General features: G+C 32.6%; 1 long non-coding RNA gene across 1 annotated transcript; it reads right to left on the minus strand.

Moving 5' to 3' along the window:
- Nucleotides 1-8,707: 8,707 nt before the first annotated feature.
- Nucleotides 8,708-9,916, minus strand: LOC146996734 (uncharacterized). Its single transcript, XR_015041461.1, has 2 exons — nt 9,102-9,916; nt 8,708-8,992 (listed from the first exon to the last, which is right to left on the minus strand). It is a non-coding gene; the product is annotated as an uncharacterized LOC146996734 (long non-coding RNA).
- Between the last annotated feature and the right edge of the window lie 489 nt (nt 9,917-10,405).

A 10,405-nucleotide genomic window follows, 5' to 3' on the forward strand; every position in this document is an offset into this window, starting at 1 on the left:
TTAGTTAAAAACTGCACTTTTCCAGAGAGAAGGTAATCGTTTTTACTTCTTTGTATGAACTAAAGGAAGCATTACAATCACGAAAAATATCAGGTATCATACTTCAACAAACTTATCCATTTTGATCGCTCTCGAATCCATTTGGACGATTTTGTTGGGAGTGACATATGTACGTACGGACAAAATAAAGGAAGTTTTTTAAAAAACAAATTGTAAAATGGATTCAGAAAGGATTTTTTTCGTGATGTCTACACCTACGTACGCACGTGCGTATGTATATGTATGTGTCTCATAAAACTTTAAAATGATTAGCCGTCAAAAGTTGAAATTTTGCATATGGGACTGCTATAACATCTAGCTGTGCACCTCTATTTTTTGTTACAATGGACCGCACCAAAAGCATATATATATACCTTATTACCCTCCTCGATGAGATACTTCTTTTTCTTCTTTTATGTCGGTAAATTCTGCATATTTTGCTTTAAAAGTTATTGAATTATGTTATTGTTATGTTTCGGTTAAGTGCTTTATGCCTTTAGTTATTCTGCAAGCAATAGCTGTAGAATTACAATCCATTTAAAAGGGCAGCTAAACCTAACGTGGCGCGACTTGGTTTACATTTGAAATTCTTAGTAGTACATTGAATTAAGCCAGTTGGTGCACCAACTTCATTGTCGCTCTAACCAGTAGGACCAAAATTTAACTTTCAATTTTGTGCACCTAAAATTTTGTCTTTTCACAAGCTAGACGAATTGCTTGTTCTTGCGTAAGAACTCAAATTTTAATTGCAAAAAGTATTTTAAATGTTTTAGCGTATTCGATGTTTTAGTTTTTTTTTATTCTACAATTTTTATCGAAGATGTATCGAGTTTTTATGTATTTTTGCCTTGACGTGTAGTGAGAAATGATTTGACTGAATGAGAAGTGTATCTCTACTGAAATTCGAAGAAATAAGTTTAAATGGAACGCAGCAAAAATTGTGTATAATTTAATAGGCCGTACAAGGAAGTCATGTAGTGCCCACATCAGATTTTTCAATTTGAGACAGGCTTCAACATGCTGGTCAAGACTTGCAACAATGTTTAATGTATTGTGCTACTTCTTGTTAAACGCTCTCGGCTTAATTTTTTTTCTGCATCTTCTTTGCATAAAATATTCTACATAATACAGCGTAAAGGACAATAAAAATAGAGGTGTTGCGAATGAAAAATAACGTCTTGTTATTGCTTGAAAATAGGCGTTATGTATGTGGAACTTTAATTTGTGAAACTAATAAACTTATTTAACAATTGTCGTAAGACGTTAACAAACTGTTCTTCCTTATTATCTGGAATTGCACATAATGTCTAAATTAAAATTTTCAACTGTAATATATTACACAAAATGAAGTAAAGTTTGAAAAATGCATATGCAAAGAGCTATGACATGAAACTTAAAAAAAAAAAAAAAAAAAAAAAAGAAGAAGAAAGAATATTTGACTTTTCAACGCCTGGACTTCTAAATGACTTTAGTAGCTCACAACATCGATATATGTTTCTAATAAAATTTCGCTTCTCAATAATTTTTCTTTTAAAATTTATAATTTTCCATTTAATCAATTCTCGGTATTCCAGCTGGGATCTCCATGGTTTATCTCCGCAACTTAGTATGAATAATTCATTTTCTGCTCGGTCTTTAGAAATTGAATCAACGAAAGTACGTTTAAATGGGGATCGACAATGTGATTATTAGTTCTGTCTCCATTATTCGAAAATTGATTCTAGATATTTATGCAGGAGAAAAGAGTGAAAAATTATAAATAAATTTACGCTTTATTTTGTTAGTAATTTTTTAGTTAATAATGTGCCCCTTTTTAGTCAATGATTTTGATTAATAAAAGATACTTTTGACGTTAAATATTACTTACCGTGATATAGATTAATCGTTGGTGCAATATCTAACAAAAATTCCTAATAGTACAATCTTTCTGAAATACATTATGCGGAGAGAGAAGTATATGAAGAAAAGAGAATATTCTTACGTTCACTAAGTTATTTTTAACAATACCTGAAAGAAAATTAGGTGATTTGTGTATTTCTCCCATCCCGAGCGTAGGGCTGATATTAGGAGGGTAGTGAAGAAATTGGGTTAAAGACACTCCTCTGTAGGTTATAAGTGGGAAGGAAAATTGGACGAATATCATTTAGGGGAAATGACATACAAACTCTTATAACTTGCGAACGCCTCGCTAGCAATTAATTAAAAAATGCAATTCTTCATGTCTCAAATAGTAATACGCCATTCAATATATCACACGAATGTGTTAATGAATTGCAAGAAATGTATAACGCAACGAGTGTTACAAAATATGAATTTCTTTTGTTCTGATTGTAATAGCTTTCAGCCTTCATTTTTTACACTCGTAAAGAATAGAAGAATTCTCTTAGAAGAATCTTGCTTCATATTATGTATAGTATGGTCATTTCAATGGTTGTAAAATCCTTTATGGGAAATCCTTTTCTTTTTTCCTTTCTTCTTCTAGTGGTCTTATCATTTCCTAACCTTCAGTTTGTTTGCCAGTTGAAAAAAGTAATTCCTGACTATTTGGAAATGATCCGTTAATTAATTCTAATCAATGCATGATCACAGTAGAAGCACATCGTACCGCATTCAATTCTTTAACAGATAGCAGGAAAGTATACGAAACTGGATAAGCAGATTATCATTCTTTAATTTTTCTCTGTTAACATTTCACAGTAATTTAACATAAAAAAAACATCAAGATTAATCTGACGTCTATTAAGTACTGAAATAAATGTATTGAAGTATATAAATATAAAATTCTTCTGTTGTTAAATCAAATACACAAATTGCTGTAAATATACAAATGAACATTTTTGATTAATTTTAACGAACAAGTGCTTTATCATTATATGACAACACACGTCAAACAGTTTTCTTTGGAATAGTTGCCATATTGTTGGAGCCCGGACTCGAATCCCAGAGAAGTCAATGCATGGATGTTTGTAAGTATATAATGTCTGTGAGATATGGAATCACTTAAAATATTGACTAGCCCCTTTCGAGTTGCTTCGGAATCTCGGTAGGGAAAGAAGGTTGGGAAACTCTCGGACCCGCTCCGACGGTGCGCTGTCCATTAAAAAAGGGGCGGGGTTGCACAGTTAGTGTGGCGAGTCAAGTGAGCGGGCCATTTTTTTCAAGCACCTTGGTTGCAAGCCTTTATTTTGTGTCGAGCAATAGGTGAAAGTTGCGTAGCTTTTCTAGCGAGCATAAAGATAATGCTAGCCGAGAATATTTCAGAGCATGAGTGAATAAATAATCAGATGTAGAATTCCGTGGTTGAAAATGATGTAGCGGTTAAAAGTTCATGGCATCAAAGTAAGGCAGACTACAAAGCAATGAAAATCTAGAGCTGTGGGACTCGAATTCACAGCGTTGAGAATTATAGGACACTACCATCACTGCACCAGTGATACTACGAAAATTAGTGCAATGGGACTATAACCTTTCGATGAATGGGGAAATTCTGGTGTCCCGTTCACTTCTCCCTGTACCCGTGACAAAGTTTTCTAAACATAAGAAATATAACTCTTAGGCTGTTTAGTTCACTAAAAAGAAAACAGAATATCATATTTTAAAAACTTTTTACTGAGAATACTTAATCTGAAAACAAAATCATAGTAAAAGGTGACAGACCGACATTCAATTTAGTGGTAACCAAAACTGGCATTGGCGGAAGGGATTAGTCTAACCGGCGCTGTCAACATGGAAAGGGTTTCAGCATCTTTTTAAAGAAAAGGCAAAGACACGCAGCATTCAGCAAAGCGCTTCGGAGCCACGGCATAAATGTGCAGATGTACTGACACCACTATGAAGTTCAGTCCTGAGAGGAAAGCAGTCATCATCAAGGCTATCAGCCGCTACATGAAGGTCGTAATCTTGGCGAGCAATCGCCGACTTGCACAAAGGTGCCAGAACCTTTTCTTTCTTTTCAAACTGACAGTCGCTCGTCAAAACAAGATTATGGTCTAACATGAAGGTGTTCATGTACAGGCATTCTTATGAAGTTCGCAATCGCGAAACAAGTAACTCTCAGTAAGGCTGCTGGGACATCCAAGTGAATGTGGACTCATCTGCCCTTGCCAATTGGCAAAGCTTGCACATGCATTTTTCTGTAGAAGATCTTTTGGTGCGTGTTGTTCTATAGCAGAAAAGATCCATTAAAACAATAATTAAGGAACCAGCAATGAATTTTCGAAGGAAGATTTATTCGTTTTTTCTCTTCTGAAGTAGTTTTATTTAATGGTTCAGCTTATGCATGTTAAATGAAACTTAGAGGCGAAATCATGGACTTCCGCAAGTCGCAGTCACGAGACTCCCTGCTTTTCAAAGGCCATTCGGATCATTAATCCAAGTCTTAAGATGAGAGGCTCTTCCTTCATAAATCTTCCACTAATCATATTGATAGGAAAGGGAGACAAAAGAGCTTTTCGACAAAAGTTGAAAATAGTGTCTTTTTGTATGGAATAAAAAACGCATTACGGACGGGAGTTAAACAGTAAATTCAACTTGCAGAGGTTTAGAGGAATTTTAAGGGATAGAAAAAGGGATGGGTCAGTTTCTTCCTTTTTGAAAGAAATCATAATTCCTAACGGAGCTAACTTCCAATAAAAACGTACCTGAGGATAACAACCGATAAAAATATTTCATATAAAGAGTGTGTTTACGTATTTTCAGAACAAGTATTTTCATTTCAAGGACGTCTAATTAATCTTTAAAATGTAAAAAAGAATCTTTTTTAAATGCTCAGTTGATAGCCTTTCTTCTGGACTCTAAGACTCTATCGTGAGTTCTATAGAAGAGCTTTTCGTGAAACTTCCAGGGGCACTGATTTCCATTCCTCTTATACTACTTTACAGAGTCCATCAATCGTGGTGGATTTGCGCTTAGAAAGAGCTCTTTCCAAGAGACTAAACGCACAATAATCCATAGGTGAAACATCAAGAGACTTTGCAGGAACACTTTGAAAAGGTATATTTGCAATATCTATATTAGTCTTTACTTTGCTTTGATTTTAACATTTTTTCTCTCTCTTCTCATTTTTAATTTTCCATTGCAAGAGAATCCTGCGACAATCAAACCCTTTGCTTATTTTTTTTGCATTGACGGAACCAGCTTTGTTCATTTTTACTTCCTTGTACGTAGTAAAGGAAGTAGTGTAATCACGAAAAATTCTGGGTTTCATATTTCAACGAAAATACCCATTCTGACCGCAATCGAATGCAATTTAACTATGCTTTTGCGTGATATTTGTACGTAAGGATGGAATAAAGGACTCCTTTTCGTCAAAACGAATTATAAAACTGATTTAAAATGGATTCAGAAGAAATTTTTTGTGGCGTTTGTAAGTACGTACGTACGTATGTATGTATCTCGGACAACTCAAAAACCAGTAGCCACAGAACTTTGAAATTTTGTATATATGACTGCTATAACAGGCAGTCGTGCACCTCTCTTTTTGGGTGCAATAGGCCTCACCAAAAATATACAAATATATATATATACCCTCTCTGTTACTCGGTACAGTGAGCTGAGTATTTTTATTCTTATATGTCGGTAAATTGTGCATTTTTTGCTTTAAAAATGATTGAATTATGTTATTCTTATATTCCGGATAAGATTCTTATGCCTTTAATTAATCTGCATACAGTAGTTGTAGAATAATCTATAGTTTAAAAGTTGTTTAAGTGCAGGTTAAGTCTATATTTACCATAGCCAAATTTGTTTAAATTTGAAATTTAGCAGAATAGTGAATTAAGTTTTTCTGCACCTTCAGTGTCTTTTTGCCGCGTGGGACCAAAGTGAAACTTTTAGTTTTGTGCACCGAAAAATCTGTCTTGTTGCCTGCCGGCCGAATTGCTTGTTTTTGCGTACACTGTAATTTTAATTGTAAAAAAATGTTTTTTAAATTGTTTAACTGTATTTGGTGTTTTACCTTTTCTCACATCTTTCAATTTTTAATGAAGATATCGAGGTTTTATGTAATTTTGCCTTGCCGCGAAGAGAAGAACTTAATTAATTGAATGAGAAATATATCTCTAATGAAATTCGAGGAAATAACTTTAAATGAAATGCAGGAAAAAGTGCATATACTTTAATATTCCATACAAGAAAGTCATGCGGTGTTCGCATCAAATTTTTTCTCTTTGTTTTATATAATTAATAGGTCTTTATTTGTTGCACTCATTTAGGTAAACCCATGCTTCGTCGAGGCTTACAATGTGTTTACGTTCATCTCCTGTAAATAGTTTTCATATAGGGTTCTCCATACTGTTCTTCATATATCCACATGCCTTGGCAAAAGCTTATGAACATAATGTTTTTTATTTATCGTTACTATAGATGTATTTAAAGACTTTCACAACTGATTTATGCTCCAGTGGATTTTTTCTTGTTACCATCGATTCAACTTTAGAAGCATTAGAAATAGTACTTACCTTTTTATGTTATCTTTTCCTTGAATCTTCTTTCCATGTAGAAGTAATGAGTAACGGTTTCTCACTTCCCGATTAATAATGTTGCTTATTTTGTACTTAGAAATTTAATTATACATTTCGCCACGTTATTGAATTATAGAATAGGAATATTTCTCTTCGGACAGCGCAGAGACTTATCCTCCAATCTACAGCTTGTTTTTTTTTTTAAATATCTTGAAAGACGAAAAAATTGAATAAATGTAAATAATAAGCAGCTGACTTTTCTCTTATTTCAAATAATAAAATGTTGCTAGAAATTTTGAAAACATTTAACTTTCTTTATTGAAATCGTTCTAAAAATGTGTAAACGCTCTATAAACTAACTTACCTAAGAGGGAAAATATCTTACCTAAGAGTACTAGATCTGGGGAAATAATAGCAAAAAATTACTATACTTTTGTTTTATTTCTTTAGAGTATTTTGTAGTACAATAGAGGAACTCAAAGTAAAATTTCTAAACTAACATACGTTCGACAAATATGAAAAGAAGATATCAAGACCCATTTCGTAGTAATCATCTATGAAACTTAGATTTATTAATTAGCTAATTTTTCTATTTGCATGTATGTACTTGAATTTGTTGTTACATTATATTCTTGTATACAAGAGAAATAATAGAATTATTTATTGGATATTTTTAGTACATTTTATTAAATTATTTAACTTTAAAGAAATAATAAACCTTGTCCTGATGAATGTTTTAATTTTTTTTCCAAAAAAGGTGCCATTCTGCAAATTTATTTATTGTTATTCATTGGAAAAAAAAATGTTTAATTGAAACAGTGGCTGACGAATGAGGGAGGCAAATACAACTTATATTGCTAAATTAGGTATTAACTAATATTACTAATTATTAATGGAAACTGATATTGTTAAATCAGGAAACATCTGATATTCTATAAATTTTCTTCCAAATTTTTTTTCCCATAAAATCATGAATTTTTTACTACTATTTTGTCATTCTTCCTACTGACTTCAGTATATGTTAATTCTCTTCCAAGATCTTCATAGTTGTTTCGTTCAAAAAGATTTTGAAGATTCAGGACAAACGACATTATAATGTAAAACCAATATGATTTGCAAATTTAGAATTCAGTAAAAAAGCCTTTTAATTCATGAGCTTTGAAATTTATTCACTTGCCAACTTAGTTTAGAGTATAACATAAGACTACTTTTCTACCAATGTCTGTTTTTCGGAATTTCAGTCTTATCTACCCTCACTTCTGAAAACTCTCATTGTTATTAGGCCATCAAAAGCCAAGAGGGAAAGTCGCTGAACACTGGTAGTTCGATTCGAGTGAAAAATTGAAAAAATAAACAAGCTGGGAATTGTTGGTTTTCAAAATACGAGACAATTTCTGTAGAGAAGTTCTTTGCGAAGGCATTTCTTTATTTGAGCAGACAGTTCTCAAGTGCTTTCTCATAATTTAAATAATGTAATCCTTATGGTCGCCCCTCGATAAACATTTTCTACATTTAACTTGCATTGTCGATTAGAGTTATGATTCTATTTCAGTGCTGTTTGTAAAAACTTAAGATCTCAAATATTTATTTCAGGATAGTTTCCATTTTATTTCCTACTGATAAAATTGGAAATTACGAAGGTAATATAAAACTAAAATTTGAAACTAGATTTACTAATTTTAGTAGTGTGAATGTTAAGAAGAGGAAGTGGACCTTAATTGGGGAATTTTTCTAATGCAGTTAAAATTGATTTAACATATTAAATAACATCTTCTACTACACTAAAGATGAGGTGCAATTCATATGTCTAACTCTCTTGGTTATTTACGTTGTTATTAGTCAAAAGGAAGAAAGTATTGGATCGCTGCGGAATGCCGAGCCTATAGCTATAGAAACTTCGCGGCATTAGAGTCTATTCTGTACAGTAATTATTGTTAAAAAATAACATAATCGTAATCCCATTTTTATAATGCTTAATCGTTCTAGTTCTTAATCGTAACCGTCCTAGTGTTCCCGCACAAAGCTTGACAGTTGCTTCAATAATTTTTTTTTTCATTTAAAAACAGCTTTGCTTATATTATGCTATGGTAATTTATGCAAAACCTTATTTATATACACTTATATTAATATTAAAATTATATAAATAATTCAAATGCACATTTAACTAAAAATTATATTAAAATTATATTAAATAATTCATATACACATTTATATTATATAATTTTAAATACCTGAACACACTATAAGAATTACATATACACACTAATTCTATACATATATATGTTTTACATTTGTATTAAGTACAATACATTGTTTATATACATACAACACATTTCACTCAGTTACAGTACATACAATATAGACAACTAAATACAATTACTTGTATTAGACCTAAGCATATTTAAGCTAATGCAAGCGGAATTACAAATTCAATCAAAGAATTTTGACATCACAGATTCTCCTTGCAGTGCATGAAGAAGAAAGCACTAGACCTGCAAATGCGATAACAATTTATTAAGCTTGTGTGTCGCAAAATATAACGCATCGTATGAGTATTTAGACATTATCTATTTGCAAGAAATGTAACGAAGCATTGCTAACCTTAAAAGATGGGCATCTTGACTCGAAGAACTATTGATAACCGTCACCATAAGACTAAGAATTGAAACCCAGAAATTCCAGATCCAGAAGATGAAATAATACATATTTAAAACAAGTTGTTCAAAATAGCAGTGTCAAAAAATAAATATGATAAATGTTCATATAAATGTTACACATGGTAAAAAACGTGTTCAAAATAGCCTAGACTGGAGAAAGGACTTCCTATGATACAACTCTGTCTTTTAATTATTCAGGTAGGGGTTGTGCAATATTTTACTGGATGGCTCGTACACGAGTTTTGCAACAAATATATCCCGCGAATGAATGAGCAAACAATATTTATTTTGTTTGCTCATTTTGCATGCAAGAACACTTTCTTCGAAGTATTGAAAAAAACGTATTCAAATGTTCTTGGCTACGATTTTATGCTTAGCTTATTACATTCTTGTTGAGTGTTTCTACATAGTCCCCCTTTACTGCAGTACATTACACTGGTGCTGAATCAAAATTTTTAATACAGATAAAATGAGATTTGCCTCTCTTTCCCCCACATTCAAGGTTCTGTCATCTATCGAAATTGTTATCGGTTTCCACGGTATCGCTTTACGAAATGTTTACCTCACTCACAAAGCCCCGTCATCACCACACCGGGAAGACAAACGTTCCAAAGTTCTCTCCGCACCCGTTTCCGAATGGCAGGTGCCAAATGGGATCCGATCCAAAGAGAGGAGGAGGAAATGTCGAATGTAGTGGAGGGGGGGGGAGAAAATCCTAAATACACGCCAATGGAACTTTTACTACTGACTCAGACAAAACTTCACAGAAATCATTTCAATTTGACTAGTGACGGATGCGTTGTTTTTAGTTTTGTTTCATGTTACTTCCCGTCTTTTTTTAACTCTTTGAGTGTTATCGTTCTTCTTGTCTTTTCCCTTCCCCAAAGAAAACTCGAAGACAAAATAAAATCTCCAGAAAGAAAAAAAAAAAAAAAAAAAAAAAAATGAAGTGGTTACTATTCCATGCAGCATGCAATCTTTCATTTATCTTCCGATTGCTTATCAGTGAAATTATGTGAGTCACATAAAAAATTATATGTGCCGGAAAAAGGTAACTACAAGCCTCCTTTCTTTATATATTGATCTAAGTATGTACAGAGACTCTCATACTGAGAGAGTTTTATGAATTTCTGCATTAAGGGCACATAATGTCTGCAAATATAAAAATGCAGCTTTTTGTACGATCTCCTAATAGGAAAATGTTTCGCTATTTTTTTTTAACCCTTGGAAATTTGATATTTTCCCAAT

This window comes from Stegodyphus dumicola, chromosome 6 (genome assembly GCF_044657685.1).
Source record: "Stegodyphus dumicola isolate Sdum_Otavi_A_Nest chromosome 6, ASM4465768v1".
Taxonomy (NCBI): Eukaryota; Metazoa; Arthropoda; class Arachnida; order Araneae; family Eresidae; genus Stegodyphus; species Stegodyphus dumicola.